We start from the raw sequence: 19,595 nt of genomic DNA on the forward strand, positions 1-19,595 counted from the left end.
AACAACTACCGTAAGGATTATTTACTGAAGCAGTTTCTGCTTGAAATACTCGTAATTTTTTAATGTCTTTAAAATATACATGTGAACATAGCCTTAGGCTAAAATGGCATCTGTCACGCTATGTAAGGGAAGGACAAAGTGTACGACGATGGGAAAAGGGGAGAAGCCCAACAACTAGGGAAAGGGAGAGCAGAGACCCCTAGGCAGATCTTACAACACCCTGACTCCCCTACCATCCCAAAATAAGTTCCGCACCTATGGCCAAGCAGGATACCTAATCCCTAACTGTCCCTAGAGCTAGGCCCTAGATAGGGAGGGAAAGGGGTGAGCACTAGTCAGCCCCCACTGCAACTAATGAAAAACAGGGAAAACAGACAAGGGGATACACTTAACTTGAGAAGACACCAGAGAGAAGACGACAATAATCCACCAAGAAACTAGCCAACTGCTAGATCTCCAGGCCTGAGAAGGGGAAAATAGTTCTATCACCGGTGACTCTCTGGAGATACTGAGGGTTTTTAAATATCAAGCAAGGGTGTGTCAATTAGCAGCAGAAGGTGGAGATCACTGGTGGGTCCTAGCAAGAGGATACCACTACACTACAGAGATGAAAGGATCAAGAAGGTGCCTGCAAAGCCAAGCGCAGCGACCTTCTACATCCGGATCCAGAAAGACTGTCTGTCAAACCTGATACACCCGTGACAGTGTCCGTCTAACAGAAATGTTTATTTCAAAGCTTGCAGCTGGTAAACGAATGGAAAACAGAGCCATCTATCATTCATATACTGTGTTCTCTGTGTAATGACTGGTGTTGTGTTTTATATTTTTACATCATTTGATGCATAAAATATCATAATCTACGATACTAATTGATAGTTAATTTTTTTTGCCACCACTCATCCGGCTTTTGTTGGACTAATATAATGGTACGGATGCATTTAACATGTAAACAAGGGGGCTTTTCTGGAGTATGCGCCAAACATAGGGCAAATACCCAGTGTCAATCTTGGCTAATTCACATTACAGTAATTTTAGATAATGGTGAATGGCGCCCTTGTGCCTTGTCCTGAACTTTATAGGTGGCAGCTTGTATTCAGCCTACATAGTCATTTTTTTTATTTATTTTTTTACTGTTGCATGCAATGGTGTAATCACATAGGCCACACAGGGCTTCTGATAACAAAAAAGTATACCATGCTGAAGTGTTTTCTTTTAAAGAAAATTGATGGTCTGATCCATTAAAAACAAATATAATCCATAAAGGCACTCACAGCCTTAAAAACAGGACAGCCTTGTAAAAATTCCTATGCATTTTGAACAATATATTAACGGTTCTTGGTCATGGTATTCATCTTTCCCAACCAGGATTTATTGTTTCGGGCACATCTTGAGAGTTCTCCTATTCTACCTCAAATTCCTTAATTTTTTCATTGTTTTTTTACATAACTGGACCCTACTCTTATGTCAGAGCTTTATGGCGGTGTACGTCTGGAAATGCTTACACTGTATGCCTCCGATGTGACCTGCAGAAACATGTGGATCTCCACATTACTGGATGAAGAACAGATCCCAGTAGACTTTCCAATGCCTTGGATTCAGCCCTTGCGGATGTCCGAAGCTTGGCTGACGAGATTTCCTACCACAACAATAGTCTCAATATTTGGTTACAATAAAAACCGTACTTAAATGTGGGTTTCCTTACACTGCCAAATCTATTGTATAACAGATACCAACATCGTGTTGTGGTGTCCGTCATAAAAGGAACCATATGCAGCTTGCCCCTCACCTGTGTCCCCCTTTTGTCAAAAATAGCAGGAGTGAATATCATCAGGACACTGGTACCATAGCTTGAGAAAGAGATCAATTAAATTGTTTGCCATCACGTTTTCGAGTCTGGCAACAGCTCTGGAATCGACCCCTAAGTAAATAAAATACTAAAATAATTAGCTTCTCTGAAATGACTCAAAATATAGAAAACTATTCATCAAATATATACTGTATATATACAATTTCTCAAGAAATCACCACCTATTCACAGATGAACATCAGCCAAACCCACCGATTTCCTCATGAGCAGCTGACCACGTAAAGTGCCTTCAGAAGTCAGGAGAGAGAAGGTTCGGTCAATTGGATTTTTAATGGCTAATCCTTGTATTTCCAGGAGAGACAATCCTCTCCGCCCATTGAAAACACAAAGCTGAGCGCTCTTGTTGTATATGGGGGAGTGGAGAGAAGTAGCTGCTTACCGAGCGACTATTTGGCAGAAAGCCGTATTCTAGGAGCCCCAATAATGGTACCTCTTCTGCCACTAATATGGGGATGCCAAGTTCCCTAATCAGCTTTATCACAGTAATAAGGAGTTTACATAGAGTGGACCTGCCTGTACGTTGACATTTCGTTCCATATAACTCTATAAGGAATTAAAAAGAAAGCATGGTTTACGCAATTTCCAAAAATGGTAAGCAGACATCGCCAACCTTTTTAGATTGGACGAGCTTAGACTACACCACAGCTGCCCAAAATTATAAGATAAAGGTTAGCTGAAATGGCTGATTTTGGCCAAACATTGTTTTACCCCCGAGGAAGCCACTAAGCAGGTGGCGATACGCGTGGGGCTCAACCTTGTTTTTGTCTTATCCATAAGAAAGCATGATACGTATCTTCATTGCAATTAGTCACTGTACCAGTGACTGGGTGTGTATTTGTGTTCAGCACTTCTATTGCTATTATCATTATACTATTTATTGAGGATAGTTGTTTATAATACTTTTTATATATATTTTTTGAAATACTGGGCATAGATTCGCCCTGGTCATTGGTAGATTGTATCATATCAACCCTTGCTTATTTCACTACCACTGGTGTATATTTGGGGTTTTGTATTTATTATTTTTACAGATTTTAGATTTATTAAGGATATTTGGGAATTAGTAATGGTTCTCATTACTGGCAATGATAAACTAATCATGGCATTACATCATGTTTATTAACGTTCTCCGCGGTCTTGTTGGGATCTATTGAGGGGCAGATGAGGGTAGGCAATTGCTTTATTTCAGCACGCCTTTACTAGAATGTTTACAGCCCTTATGGCTTTTTAAATGTTCTTAAATCAGGTCTTCAAGTGTTTTATTTGCTGTTCAATAACATTTTTTCTTTTCCCTCCAAATAGGTCAATTTTGACTCGCCATGTCGCTGGTGGTTTCATATGACTGATCGGCCGCATACTGCGCAATCAAAATCTAATGGGTCTGAGCTGCTTAAGGTTATATTCACAAGGGGAAGACACATTGGCTCAGTGGTTATCAGCACTGGGGAACTGGGTTTAAATCTCACCAAGGACAACATCTACAGGAAGTTTGTATGTTCTCCCCGTGTTTGCGTGGGTTTCCTCCGGATTCTCCGGTTTCCTCCCACACTCCAAAGACATACTGATAGAGAATGTAGATTGTGAGCCCCAATGGGGACAGCGATGATGATGTCTGTAGCTGTGAGATATGATAGTGCTATATAAATTAGTAAAATAAAGGTGAAATTTGACAGCATTATGTACAAACACCATTTACTCCTCAGCTCACCTTTACGACCCAGAGCCATTTACATAGGTCTGCAGCCATTCACTTTTGGCTGGAATAATTGGCATAAGAGGTTTCTTTTGTTAACAGATCTTCTTTCTCATCCGTTAGGCAGGAAACAGCTCAGAGTTATATTGGCTTTTTGTTTCTTAATACCAGGATATGCTTTTGTCATTTAAGTCTTCAAAAGGATTTTTTTTCACAGATTTAATACCCGTCCTACACTTAGATCGCGCTCAGTTATAGCTTCAGACATTCTAAGCCTTTCATCAACTGAAGCAGTAAAGAGTCTTTATTCACCACGTGGGCAAAGACACAGACACCAGAGCAACAAATATAAATATGTTGCTTCAGCCGTGAGCATTCACAGGGTTTACATTTGTAGGTTTGGGCAAAGGGACACTGTCATGGTGACAGGTAACCATCTTCAGCAGAATGTTGATGGGCTCCAGAGTTCCGTCAGACGGAACCCCATCAGACGGAACCCCATTAGACTGCAGTCCATCAGCGGGCAGTGATAAGCTGCAGCGCTCATGTAACATAATGTCACGCGAGCGTCCAAGACAAAATGCTATCATCACTGGAACAGTGCCAGTGTGGGAGGTGAGAATATATATATTTTTTATTTTAAAATGCTATAGTCCTCCAAACAAAATAAAAAGGGGTTGTCCAGTAGTGGAGTGGCTCACACCTAACATAAAATAACATGCCTCTCAGGCCAGTGCTGTGATTACTGGTGGACAAGTTGTGCAACATGACCACTGCAGCCAATCATTGAGAACAACTCCTTTAAAGCTTCTACAATCTAACAGTAGCGGATTGGGCCCCCAGCTGTCAGATACAGCCGGGGTTCTAGGGATGAAGACAGCAGTGGTTTATTACCATTTCTGTCTACATCGAGCTCAAAGAGTTATGCAGCGAGCAGAAGCATCGGCAGAATGCTTCTGCAGAAACTGGCGATAGCATGACTGCCGTGTGTCTACCTGACAGAGCAAAGATGCTGGTTTCTGCCAGTGAAGTGTGGCACAGCAAAGGACTATTTCCCCTATAACTAGGGCTCCTATTGATGCCCCAGTTGCAGTGGAAAAAGTGCATATGTTCCTCCAGGATATCTTGGAATATATTTATTTATTTATAAAATATATATTCTCAATGCACATCTTTCTCCATTAACCATTGTGCCTAACCTATAAGAAAATGTGATTCTTTAGCTGCTGGAACCCATGAACACCTTCCATGCTGACATATGCAACCTACATTGTACTGGGGCTAAAAAAAACCACCCATTTGCAAAAATAAAAAAAAAAGTTTCAATCAGTAGCATATCATGAATTTGGGAATGTAGGGCCATATACCTGTGATTTAGTACACCAATGCAGTGAAAATCACAGCCAGCTCAAAATCAAAACCAGGATATCTTTGGCATCACAATCATCTGTGATAATAGTATTAGAAACAAAGCAGATGTCTTCATCAAAAGTGCCCTTAGAAGGGTTTTCCGGACTTGAAGTAAATTTCTACAGTCACTTTATATTAATGAGACAAGGTGAACCTAACAGAGTGCATTATGAGAACTGTCCAAATTCCCAGCAATAGCCTGATTGAGAAACCAGTCTCGTGCCAACTAGACTCATTCACTCCTATTCTGACCGCCCGCTCTATCTGGTAATTTAGTGAAATCCCGCTAGTTGTGAATCCTGACAGTGTGTACTACTCACATACTGGATTCCTCTTAATTGCCAGATAGAGCAAACGGTCACAAAAAATGTAGATGAAAATCTAGTCGTCACGTGACCACCTGCTGAATTTTGGCTATTGAGGGTTATCCAGATAGTGTGCATTATGCACAGTCCGGATTCACCACTATCGGGATGCTCCTCAGTTGCCAAATTGAGGGGGCTGTCACATGCAGACAAGATTCTCATACACTTCTAGTGACGGCAGGATCTGCCAGTTGAGGGGAATCCCTATTGTGCATAACGCACATTGTCAGGATTCACCTCAACTGCCAAATAGAGCGGGTGGTCATAGTTGATGAGAATCTAGTAGGCATAGGACTTGCTGGCAATTGAGCTGAATCCCGATAGTGTGCATTATACGCAGTCAGGATTCACCACCATAGGGATTCAACTCAATTGCCAGCAAGTCATATGCCAACTAGATTATCATCAACTTATTCTATGACCGCCTGCTCTATTTGGCAATTGAGGGTTATCCTGATAGTGTGCATTATACACAGTCAGGATTCACCACTATCAGGATAACCCTCAATTGCCAAATTGAATGGGGGGGGGGGGTTACATGACCTGCAGTATGCGATTTGCATACTGGCGGTTATGCACCAACTAGATTCTCACCCACTTCTCTCAATAGAAGCAGATGACAATCTAGTTAGTATGTGTCTGTTCTCTAGATATGGAAGTTGAGGTGAATCCTGACAGTGTACACAATGCACACGGTCATCTGCAGTCACATTGACTGTCTGCAGTCACATTGAGAGACTGCAAAATTTTACCTCAAGCCCACAACCTGGACACAACCAAACTCTGGATCACTACATAGACTGTTTCCGTAAAAAAGTTAAATCTGACATTTTGGACAGACACCACAAAGTGCCGCATAATATCAGTATGGAGGAAAGAAAAGCCATACAGTCTTTAAAAGCCAACAATAATATCATCATCAAACCAGCAGACAAAGGAGGAGCTGTAGTCATTATGAACATGTCAGATTACATCCAGGAAGCACACAGACAACTCTTGGATATAAAATACTACACTCCACTTCAGGAAGATCCCACCAAAAATACACAGAGGAACTAACACATATCATCAATGGGTTTGATTCTACTTCATCCTCACTACTGGAACTAATACCAGATAATCCCCAAACAGGTACCTTCTACATGTTACCTAAAATACATAAAAAAGGTAATCCTAGGAGGCCAATCATTTCTGGTATTGGGACATTAACGAAAAATATCCCAGTCTGGGTGGAGAACATTCTGAAACCCCTGGTGAGACGCACACTCAGCTATATCCAGGACACCACGGATAGTCTCTGCAAACTGTCATCCCTGGGCCCACGTCCAGAGGACACAATACTAGCCACCATGGATGTAGAGTCCCTCTACTCCAACATTCCTCATGAGGATGGGATTGCAGCATGCAAACATTTCCTACAAAAAAACAATCTGGCCACAGAACCAACTCTGCAATTCATCAGGTTTGTGCTCCATCACAATTATATCTCCTTTGGTAACAATTTATACCAACAATGTATGGGCAGCGTCATGGGAAGCAAAATGTCCCCACAATATGCTAACCTATTTATGGCTAAACTAGAGAAGGAGTTTTTGTCATCTTGCTCTATTAACCACTTCGCACCAGAGCCTGTTTTTGCCTTCGTGACCGGGCCAATTTTTTCAATTCTGACCACTGTCACTTTATGAAGTAATTACTCTGGAACGCTTCAACGTATTCCCCTGATTCTGAGAATGTTTTTTCGTGACATATTGTACTTCATGATAGTGGTAAAATTTCTTCGATATCACTTGCGTTTATTTGTGAAAAAATCGGAAATTTGGCAAAAATTTTTAAAATTTTGCAATTTTCAAACTTTGAATTTTCATGCCCTTAAATCAGAGAGATATGTCACACAAAATAGTTAATAAATAACATTTCCCACATGTCTACTTTACATCAGCACAATTTTGGAACCAAAATTTTTTTTTGTTAGGGAGCTATAAGGGTTAAAAGTTGACCAGCGATTTCTCATTTTTCCAACAAAATTTACAAAAACATTTTTTTAGGGACCACATCATATTTGAAGTCACTTTGAGGGGTCTTTATGACAGAAAATACCCAAAAGTGACACCATTCTAAAAACTGCACCCCTCAAGGTGCTCAAAACCACATTCAAGAACTTTATTAACCCTTCAGGTGCTTCACAGGAATTTTTGGAATGTGGAAGAAAAAAATTAACATTTAACTTTTTTCACAAAAATGTTACTTTAGACCCAATTTTTTTTATTTTCACAGGGGTAACATGAAAAAATGGACCCCAAATTTTTTTGTGCAATTTCTCTTGAGCGTGCTGATACCCCATATGTGAGGGAAAACCACTGTTTGGGCGCACGGCAGGGTTCGGAAGGGAAGGAGCGCCATTAGACTTTTTGAATGTAAAATTTGTCTGAATAATTAGCAGACGCTATGTTGCGTTTGGAGAGCTCCTGATGTGCCTAAACAGTGGAAACCCCCCACAAGTGACACCATTTTGGAAACTAGACCCCTTAGGGAACTTATCTAGATGTGTGGTGAGCACCTTGAACCCCAAGGTGCTTCACAGAAGTTTATAATATTGAGCTGTAAAAATAAAATTTTCACATTTTTCCCACAAAACCGTTTTTCATCCCTTAATTTTGCATTATCATAAGGGTAATAGGATAAATTGCACCATGAAATTTGTTATGCAATTTCTCCTGAACACGCTGATACCCCATATGTGGAGGCAAATTACTGTTTGGGCACATGGCAGGGTTTGAAAGGGAAGGAGCGCCATTTGACTTTTTGAATGTAAAATTTGTTTGAATAATTAGCGGACACCATGTCACATTTGGGGAGCCCCTAATGTGCCTAAACAGTGGAAACCCCCCACAAGTGCCACCATTTTGGAAACTAGACCCCTTAGGGAACTTATCTAGATGTGTGGTGAGCACCTTGCACCCCCAGCTGCTTCACAGAAGTTTATAATATTGAGCCGTAAAAATAAAATTTTCACATTTTTCCCTCAAAAAATGTTTTTCATTCCCTAATTTTGCATTATCATAAGGGTAACAGGATAAATTGCACCATGAAATTTGTTGTGCAATTTCTCCTGAACACGCCGATACCCCATATGTGGAGGCAAATTACTGTTTGGGCACATGGCAGGGTTTGAAAGGGAAGGAGCGCCATTTGACTTTTTGAATGTAAAATTTGTTTGAATAATTAGCGGACACCATGTCACATTTGGGGAGCCCCTAATGTGCCTAAACAGTGGTAACCCCCCACAAGTGCCACCATTTTGGAAACTAGACCCCTTAGGGAACTTATCTAGATGTGTGGTGAGCACCTTGCACCCCCAGCTGCTTCACAGAAGTTTATAATATTGAGCCGTAAAAATACAATTTTCACATTTTTCCCATAAAAAATGTTTTTCATTCCCTAATTTTGCATTATCATAAGGGTAACAGGATAAATTGCACCATGAAATTTGTTGTACAATTTCTCCTGAGTACGCCGATACCCCATATGTGGGGGAAAACACTGCTTTGGTGTACGGCAGGGTTCGGAAGAGAAAGAAGCGCTATGTTGGCTGGGATAGGCAGCAGACACCATGTCACATTTGAAGAGTCGCTGACATGCCAAAACAGCAGAAACCCCCACAAGTGACCCCATTTTGTAAACTACACCTCTCAAGGAATTCATCTAGGGAAGTAGTGAGCATTTTTTAATTTTTTAATTTATACCATTGGGCAGTGAAAAAAGCATAATTATATTTTTACCACAAAAAAATGTTTTACCCTCAGATTTTACATTTTCACACAGGGCAATGGGTAAAAATGGTGCCGAAATGTGTCACACAATTTCTTCTAAAAGTGTTAATACCCCATATGTGGCTGTATCGTACCACTTAGCCATACGGCGAGATCTGGGGGGGACGGAGCGCTATTTGACAGTTGGAGAACAAATTATTGTAGAATAGGCATTTGGATTTGGGAGCACAAAGGTTTCTGAATTTCTTTTGGGGGGCAAGGACCATTTTGCTTTTCCAGAGCCTTTCTGCTACCAGTAACTTGGAAGTCCCTTATATTTTTAACAGATGATGGACCTGAGTGGGGACTAGCTTTTTTTGAGGACTGAGTTGAAGCTTTTATTGGGAACATTTTACGTAACATTTATCCGGCGCTCTAGGCTGAGCACTTACATCGGGGTTTCCATCTAAATTTCCAAGTGATGTAATTCAGATGAAACCCCTGCAGGATCCATTCACTATAATGAGGCAGCAGAGTTACTCTGGACTCCGTCTGGCCTCTGTTTAGTGGTGTCCTTTTTTTCAGAAGTGCACAAAACTGTGGCCAACCGCACTTTTATGCACGCCTAAAACAAATGACACCGTGGGATCCCAGGCTAGACGGCGTCCACAGTGGCCTATATCTGCCTCATTACAGGGAATCTTCCATCATGGGTTCTGGCTGAATCACGTATTTCAGAGATTTACACGGAAACTCTGGTGTAAGTGCTCAGCGCGGAGCACAGGATAAATGTGAGCAGAGCCTTACTGGGATCTTTGGGAGACATAATAAACAAATCAGTAGCAGGTGAATAATATTTGTTTTATTTATTTTTTATGCCGTTCCTAGTGTGATATAACTGATTAGATTACTTTATTCTTCGGGTCGGTGCGATTACAGAGATACCAGATTTATATCGGGTTTTTATGACTGACAGCTGTCACACACTAAAATACGCTTTTTTTGCAAAATCTAGTTTTTGCATCACCATATTTTGAGAGCTATAATTTTTCCATATTTCGGCCGATAGAGTCATGTGACGGCTTGTTTTTTGCGGGACGAGTTGACATTTTTATTGGAACCATTTTTAGGTACGTGACATTTTTTGATCGCTTTCTATTCCGTTTTTTGGGAGGTAAAGTTAACAAAAACAAACACTTCAGGAATTGTTTTTTGAGTTTTTTTTTATGCCGTTCTGCGTGTGGTAAAAGTGATCAGGCAGCGTTATTCTTGGGGTCAGTACGTTTACAGCGATATTACAGTTACTGTATTTTTTTTATGTTTTGGCGCTTTTACACAATAAAACAATTTTATAGAAAAAAAAATATTTTTTTTGCATTGCTTTATTCTGAGCGCTATAACTTTTTTATTTTTCGGCTGATGGAGCTGTATGGCGGCTTTTTTTTGCGGAAAAAGATGAAGTTTTCAGTGGTACCATTTTTATTTCTATTCTGCTTTTTGATCGCATTTTTTTCCACTTTTTGTTTGGCGATATGATGAAAAAGCATATTTTTTTGCTCCGTTTTTTATTTATTTTTATTACGGTGTGCACAGAAGGAGTTAATTAGTGTGACAGTTTTATAGCTCGGGTTGTTTCGGACGCGGCGATACCAAATATGTGTACTTTTTTTGGTTTTGTAATAATATACGGATTTATTGGTTTAATATTTTATTTATTTATTTTTATTTATTTTGTGATTTTTTTTTTAATAGTTTAAAAACTTTTTTTTTACTTTTTTTTACATTTTTACTTAGTCCCTGTATGGGACATTAATTTTTATTTTTCTGATCACTGATCTCATGTAATGTAATAGACATATATTACATTACATGAGATCTTCCCTGACTGTTTCAGTCAGAGTCTCCTGTCTGGCATCAGCTACATACAGGCTGAAGCCAGACAGGAAGGACACCATATATGGCAGAGCTGGAGGCGGTCATGTGACCTCCAGCTGCCATAGCAACCCCAGGTCCTCAAACGAAACGGAGGTCTTCGGAGGTAAGTAAGACGACCCCCTCTCTTCCAGCTGTCTCCTATATGCCGCGATCACTATAGATCACAGCATATAGAAGACAGCAAAGGGTTAACATCACTGGGACCTGATCTAATCAGGTCCCGATGATGTACCCTGTCAGAGCTAACGCTCTGCACCGGAATCACAGTGCTTGCAGGACCCTGGGGGTCCTGAGCACTGCAAGACCACCCACCGTTTTTAAACGTCGGCGCTGCACAGAGCCCAGGCAGCGCGGACGTTTATCTACAGTGGGCGGTCGGGAACCGGTTAAACCTCTAGCATACTTCGGCTACATTGATGATCTGCTTATAATCTGGACAGGCTCAAAAGATGATCTGCTGACCTTCCATGATAACTTCAACAGGTTCCACCCAACCATAAAGCTCACCCTCAACTTCTCAAAATCCTAAATACATTTTCTGGACACGACCATATACATCAAAGACAACACCATACAAACATCAATGTACCATAAACCCACAGGACGTCCGGCATATCTTAGATGGAACAGCTTTCATCCAAGACACAGAAAAAATCCATCATCTACAGTCAAGCTCTGAGGTACATCTGAATCTGTTCAGACAGCAAGGACAGAAAACTGCAGCTACTATCACTGAGGAATACATTCCTACAACAAGGAGACCATCCACTGGTAATAGATGAACAGATCCACAGAGCTACAAGATACCAAGAAGTAGCCTCCTGGATTACAGACAAAGGGAGGACAACACCAGGGTACCTCTTGTAGTCACATACAACCCCCACATGAACATCCTAAGGAAAATTGTTGCTGATCTCCAACCCATATTCCACAGAGACCACAAACTGAAAGAAATATTGCCAGAACTACCACTTCTCTCCTACAAACAGCCCCCTAACTTAAGGAATCTCCTTGTCAGAAGTGTCCTCTCATCAACCAGCAGTGACTGGCACATTCCCATGTAAAAACAAAAAATGCAAAACTTGTACCCACATATTACCATCAAATACAGTCTGCATACCTAACACAAATCAGGACTACAAAATCATGGATGTCTTCATGTACATCCTCAAATGTGGTGTACATGAGAACAAGGTGCCCAGAAGGAGTTTATATTGGAGAAACTATGCAAAAACTGCAAACGAGAGTGAATTTACACAGACACACATTTAAGAATGAACTGGACACGTCTCTGGGAAAACATTTCTCTGGTCTGGGACACTGTATGAAAGATCTAAAAGTTTTAGTACTAAAAGGTCATTTCAAGGATGACAGAGAGAGAAAAATTTGGGAATTCAAACTGATAAGAATGTTCAATTCCCTTACAACAGTACTCAATCTAACACCTGGGTTTATGACTCACTACATGGACTCAATTCACACCTCCACCACACGGTCTCCAAACAATTAAACATTCCCACAGACTTGCCATTTTCAACTAAATTTGATCTCTTTGCCTTATCATTAGGAGGGATCACTCCCTCCACCTCATGAACAAATGTCTTGCTGTTACATCTCTTAAATGTTGTGCCTCTGGTCTTATGAATTACATTTGTAATATTGCCTGAAGAAGGAGCCTTTGTGCTCTGAAAGCTTGCATATATATTTTTTTCTGGTTAGCCAATAAAGGTATCAGTCCGAGAATACTTTTGTCATTTTTGGGCATAAAAGTATTTTCATCGATTTTTCTGGCTAACAGTACCACAATATAACTTTGTATTGTATATCACCTCAAGCCCAGAAAACCCTTATGAAGAGAATAAATCATTTACCCCCCAGGAGCAAAGTTTTCTTGAACCTCTTGTTTCTCCCGAGTAATGAACCCACATTAGACACGTGTGGATTAAAGCGCAGAGATTAATTTAAAGCCAAATAATCTCCAAAGAAGCGAGGGACCTCGTGTAAGATAAAAGCACATCTCTGGGTCGCAGGGTGTGTATAGAGAAGGTGTACTACAGAGAGAAGATGAAAAGTGCTTTTCATGTTGGCAGAGAGCGCCTGCATGACGGGGCTTGTGGTGCTTTAGAAGTTCTGCAATAAAAAGGGTTTTATGGGTCAAATGTGGTTTCGATTTTGTAGAGAACTAAAAAAATGTAAGATGTAATTAATAATAAGAGAAGGTGTATCTAAGGTAATAGTTCTCATTAAAAGAAAATAAACAGCAAAGATGGAATTACATCATACACACGGTCTTGTTTCATTTTACCTACAAAGGATCTTAAAGGGGCACTCCCACAAATTGTTAGTGGCGGCTCCAACTGCTGGGGATCCACAGTAATCATGAGAATGGGGTGCTGGCTCCAGAGCCCCGTGTGAATGGGGACGGGGTGTGCAGTGCTTGACCTCCTTTTCGTTCATTGTCCATGACCCCCCTCCCACCTCCTTAGAGAAAAAACAGCACTTGGCTATTTCTGGCAGTACCAAAGGAAATTAATGGAGCTATGGCGAAGCATGCGGCCCTCCCATCTATTCAAGACAAGGTCACAGAGCTCTTTCCCCGGTATTTGAGATAACTACACATTCCTGCATGGGGGCCCCCAGCGATCATCAAGTTATCCTCTATCCTGTGGATAGGTGATAAATGTGAATTTCCACAATTGAAAGTTAAAGGAATCTGTCACCCGCTTTTTGTTATGCAGCATGATGTAGGGACTGAGACCCTGATTCCACTGATGTGTCAATTACTGTTTTCTTTACAATTTTCTCTGTTGCAGATCTAGCAGAGCTCGGAAGGCTGAGCTGTGTATAACCCCACCTACACCACGGATTGGCTGCTTTCTGGGTACACTGTATATTGAGAGAAAACTGCTAATCACTGGTGGGGGTGCGGTTAGACTAGGAGGCACGAGACACCTAGTCCTATAGTGATAATCTCCTGCTAACAAAACATTGATTGTATTGAAACAGAAACACACAGCCCAGTAAGTGACACATCGCTGGAATCAGGCTCTCAGCCCCAACCTCAGATTACATAGCAAAACCTACTGAAAGATTCCCTTTAAGTACAGGATGAATAGATTCGATTTAGAAGTAGCCCTGTGACAACTCACAATGAATATGAAAGGAGGTATAAATGGCAAACTAAAATAAATTTCTCAGTGAATTTCACATAACCATCCCAGGCATATCACTGAATTATATGTATTCCATGAATACATTGGAAGATAGGGAGAGCAATAAATCTGCGGCCTAGAAATTGAATTACCAGTAAGACCAATTCTAATTTCTCAAATCCATCCTCCATAACAACACAACAGAAGAATGCCAAATGTCAATTTTTCTAGGGAGGGACAGTAACATGGGAGAACTTTTCTCGCAAAGGCAAGATCTTTCACGAATAAAAAGATCAAGTTTATAATGTTTGATGAAAGTGTGGACCGAGGACCAGAGTGCAGCCGCGCAGATTCGCCCCGCGGATACGTCAGCCCTTTCCGCTCCGGCAACTAACAAACGTCGGGTGGGAAGTGCTTTTAATCTCGCTAGAGGAGAAAGAACTTGGAACATAAAGATGTCCAATTACTCTGCGTAATGAGCCTGCCCGCGACACCGCGCAACGAGCCTGCCCGCGACACTGCGCAACGAGCCTGCCCACGACACTGCGCAACGAGCCTGCCCACGACACTGCGCAACGAGCCTGCAGTGTGTCAGCGAAGTTATTCACACGAGGTCGCTGTGAAGAATAGTATTAGTAAACAACAGGCCCGCTAGTTAAAATCGTGGTTGTCCGTCAGACGTATCACATATCACTGCGGTTCAAATCCAGCCATTTGTAGTGAACATGGAAAATATTGTACTCCATATAAAATGGGTAAGGCACGTGGCAAGGGATGGGGAAGTGGATGTGATGATGATAGTGCATGCAGAGGCTGAGGCTGTGGGCAAGCTGAAATTGTGCCACAACAAACACCCACATCTTGTCGCTCGACCTTCCTGTCCCAATTACTAGGGGACCGCAGAACACCACTATTGAACACAGAGCAGTGTGAAAAGGTTGTTGGTTGGATAGCAGATAATGCTTCCAGTCACTTAGCAACCACCACAACCACCCTGTCTTCAACACGGTCAAGTCTCAATAGCCATGAGTCTGGACCGCATATTCCTCACCCTGATCCTCCTTCCTCCCACCATGCTGAGTGCACGGAGACAACTGATCCCACACTTGGACACTCCGAAGAGCTGTTCACTTTTCCATTTGTAGATTCGGGCCTCTCGCCCAGCCAGCTTCAAGCGGGTCTAGAGGAGAACGCGTGTAGCGATGCCCAAATATTTGAGTAGCCACGGTCACATGAAGGCAACGGTGGGAAAGTGCAATTACAGTCACAAGAGGTGGACGATGATGAGACGCAATTGCCAGAAAGTCAGGAGGAGGACCAGGGTGGGAGACGAGGTGGTGGATGATCTAGTAACAAACCAAACCTGGCAGGAGGACATGCAGAGCGAGGACAGCAGCACACAGGGGGAGGGAGGCGTAGCACCACAACAGGCAGGAAGAAGCAGCGTGGTGGCCGCAGACAGAAGGCGGGAACGCGTTCCCCATAACACCAACACGACGGAAGTAGCCAGTACAACTGTTAGGTCTTCCCGAGTCTGGTTGTTTTTTAAAGACTTTGCAGATAACTCCAAAAAGGCCATTTGCACCACCTGCCAGGCCAGCATCAGCAGGAGTAGCAAAACTCCACCAGCATGATCAGGCACATGGCAGCAAAGCACCCCACTAAGTGGGCCGAACCCCAGAGTTCAGAAACAAGTGTCTGGGGGTGACGCCACTGCTTCTTCCACTGTTGTGCATGCACGCCAATCCCCTGTCCATGGCACATGCGAAGATGCCTCCCGCTCTTCACCCATCGTTGCACACTCGCAACTAGCCCCATCAGCAAGCACATCCTTGTCCCAGCGCAATGTTCAGTTGTCCCTACCCCAGTCCTTGGAACGCAAGCGCAAATACGCAGCCAACGCCCCACAGGTCACACTACTAAATTCACACATTTCGCGAATGCTTGCGCTCGAAACGCTGACTTTTAGGTTCGTGGAGAAGGAAGCTTTCCGCAACCTTATGGCGGAGGCCGTCCCTCGGTACTTGGTCCAGAGCCGCCACTATTTCTCCCAGTGCGCAGTCCTCGCATTACACAAGCACATGTCCCACAACATTAGATGTGCCCTCAACAATGCAGTTACTGGGAAAGTTCACCTAACCACGCAACTGGAACAAAAACTGTCCTACCACCAATTCAGGTAAATATACTCGCCATAAATCCGAGAATTAAAAACCTAAATCTTAAGCATCTACCTTTATTTTTAGAACAGAATTATCCCTCAAGCTGAACCTCTACTGACCTATATCCGCTCAACCCCAATTTGCAGGTAAATATCCTTTTCTAATTTTCCCCCAATTAGGTTATCCACTCAATTACTTTTATTTATTATCCTCCTTTCCTCCCATAGGATATTATCTCCATGCGGAACCAACCACTGCAATACTAAGAAGCACTGAGCACTTTACTTAGGATCATCAGGATTTGCCCATAACACAATTTATCCTTTGTTTTTATCAAAGTATTTTTTATGCAATTATTATTGTTATAAATAAATTTGTGTTTTACATTCACACTCAAGGCATCAAAACTATGAATTAACACATGTGGAATTATATACTTAACAAAAAAGTGTGAAACAACTGAAAATATGTCTTATATTCTAGGTTCTTCAAAGTAGCCACCTTTTGCTTTGATGACTGCTTTGCACACTCTTGGCATTCTCTTGATGAGCTTCAAGAGGTAGTCACCGGAAATGGTCTTCCAACAATCTTGAAGGAGTTCCCAGAGATGCTTAGCACTTGTTGGCCCTTTTGCCTTCACTGTGCTGTCCAGCTCACCCCAAATCATCTCGATTGGGTTCAGGTCTGGTGACTGTGGAGGCCAGGTCATCTGGCATAGCACCCCATCACTCTCGTTCTTGGTCAAATAGCCCTTACACAACCTGGAGGTGTGTTTGGGGTCATTGTCCTGTTGAAAAATAAATGATGGTCCAACTAAACGCAAACCGGATGGAATAGCATGCCGCTGCAAGATGCTGTGGTAGCCATGCTGGTTCAGTATGCCTTCAATTTTGAATAAATCCCCAACAGTGTCACCAGCAAAGCACCCCCACACCATCACACCTCCTCCTCCATGCTTCACGGTGGGAACCAGGCATGTAGAGTCCATCCGTTCACCTTTTCTGCGTCGCACAAAGACACGGTGGTTGGAAACAAAGATCTCAAATTTGGACTCATCAGACCAAAGCACAGATTTCCACTGGTCTAATGTCCATTCCTTGTGTTCTTTAGCCCCAACAAGTCTCTTCTGCTTGTTGCCTGTCCTTAGCACGTGGTTTCCTAGCAGCTATTTTACCATGAAGGCCAGCTGCACAAAGTCTCCTCTTAACAGTTGTTGAAGAGATGTGTCTGCTGCTAGAACTCTGTGTGGTATTGACCTGGTCTCTAATCTGAGCTGCTGTTAACCTGCGATTTCTGAGGCTGGTGACTCGGATAAACGTATCCTCAGAAGCAGAGGTGACTCTTGGTCTTCCTTTCCTAGGGCGGTCCTAATGTGAGCCAGTTTCTTTGTAGCGCTTGATGGTTTTTGCAACTGCACTTGGGGACACATTCAAAGTTTGCCCAATTTTTCAGACTGACTGACCTTCATTTCTTGAAGTAATGATGGCCACTCATTTTTCTTTACTTAGAATTTGTATTATGGCAAGAAAAAAGCAGCTAACAGTCTATTCAGTAGGACTATCAGCTGTGTATCCACCAGACTTCTGCACAACACAACTGATGGTCCCAACCCCATTTATAAGGCAAGAAATCCCACTTATTAAACCTGACAGGGTACACCTGTGAAGTGAAAACCATTTCCGGTGACTACCTCTTGAAGCTGACCAAGAGAATGCCAAGAGTGTGCAAAGCAGTCATCAAAGCAAAAGGTGGCTACTTTGAAGAACCTAGAATATAAGACATATTTTCAGTTGTTTCACAGTTTTTTGTTAAGTATATAATTCCACATGTGTTAATTCATAGTTTTGATGCCTTCAGTGTGAATGTACAATATTCAAAGTCATGAAAATACAGAAAAATCATTAAATGAGAAGGTGTGTCCAAACTTTTGGTCTGTACTGATATATATATATATACATACATATATATACTGTGTGCAGAAATATTAGGCAAGTTGTATATTAGAAGATTATTTTTATTATTGATCAACAACTATGTTCTCAATCAACCGAAAAGACTCATAAATATCCAAGCTTAATATTTTTTGAAGTTGGAGTGTTTTTTTTTTTTTAGATTTGGCTATCTTAGGAGGATATCTGTTTGTGCAGGTAACTATTACTGTGCAGAATTATTAGGCAACTTAATAAAAACCAAATATAATCCCATCTCACTTGTTTATTTTCACCAGGTAAACCAATATCAGTGCACAAAATTTAGAAATAAACATTTCTGACATGCAAAAACAAAAAACAAAAAAATTAGTGATCAATATAGCCACCTTTCTTTATGATGACACTCAACAGCCTTCCATCCATAGATTCTCTCAGTTGCTTGATCTGTTTTCGGTCAACATTGCGTGCAGCAGTCACCACAGCCTCCTAGACACTGTTCCGAGAGGTGTACTGTTTTCCCTCCCTGTAGATCTCACATTTTATGATGGACCACAGGTTCTCTATGGGGTTCAGATCAGGTGAACAAGGGGGCCATGTCATTATTTTTTCTTCTTTTAGACCTTTACTGACCAGCCACGCTGTGGAGTAGTTGGATACATGTGATGGAGCATTGTCCTGCATGAAAATCATGTTTTTCTTGAACGATACCGACTTCTTCCTTACCACTGCTTGAAGAAGTTGTCTTCCAGAAACTGGCAGCAGGTCTGGGAGTTGAGCTTCACTCCATCCTCAACCCTAAAAGGTCCCACAAGTTCATATTTGATGATACCAGCCCATACCAGTACCCCACCTCCACCTTGCTGGCGTCTGAGTCGGAGTGGAGCTCTCTGCCCTTTACTGATCCAGCCTCTGGCCCATCCATCTGGCCCATCAAGAGTCACGCTCATTTCATCAGTCCATAAAACCTTTGAAAAATCAGTCTTAAGATATTTCTTGACCAATTCTTGACGTTTTATCTTATGTTTCTTGTTCAAAGGTGGTCGTTTTTCAGCCTTCCTTACCTTGGCCATGTCCCTGAGTTTCGCACACCTTGTGCTTTTTGATACTCCAGTAACGTTGCAGCTCTGAAATATGGCAAAACTGGTGGCGAATGGCATCTTGGCAGCTTCACGCTTAATTTTCCTCAATTCATGGACAGTTATTTTCCGCCTTTTTTGGCAAACACGCTTCTTGCGACCCTGTTGGCTATTTGCCATGAAACGCTTGATTGTTCGGTGATCACGCTTCAAAAGTTTGGAAATTTCAAGACTGCTGCATTCCTCTGCAAG

At 41.9% G+C, this 19,595-nt stretch overlaps 1 protein-coding gene across 1 annotated transcript in view; it reads right to left on the reverse strand.

Moving 5' to 3' along the window:
- The window catches only part of TAF1B (TATA-box binding protein associated factor, RNA polymerase I subunit B), a 174,299-nt gene that overhangs the window by 112,788 nt on the left and 41,916 nt on the right, over positions 1 to 19,595 (reverse strand). The gene's annotated exons all lie outside the window — the stretch shown is intronic.

Source organism: Phyllobates terribilis, unplaced genomic scaffold (genome assembly GCF_046119375.1).
Source record: "Phyllobates terribilis strain yellow unplaced genomic scaffold, ASM4611937v1 Scaffold_3__8_contigs__length_932513732, whole genome shotgun sequence".
NCBI lineage: Eukaryota > Metazoa > Chordata > Amphibia > Anura > Dendrobatidae > Phyllobates > Phyllobates terribilis.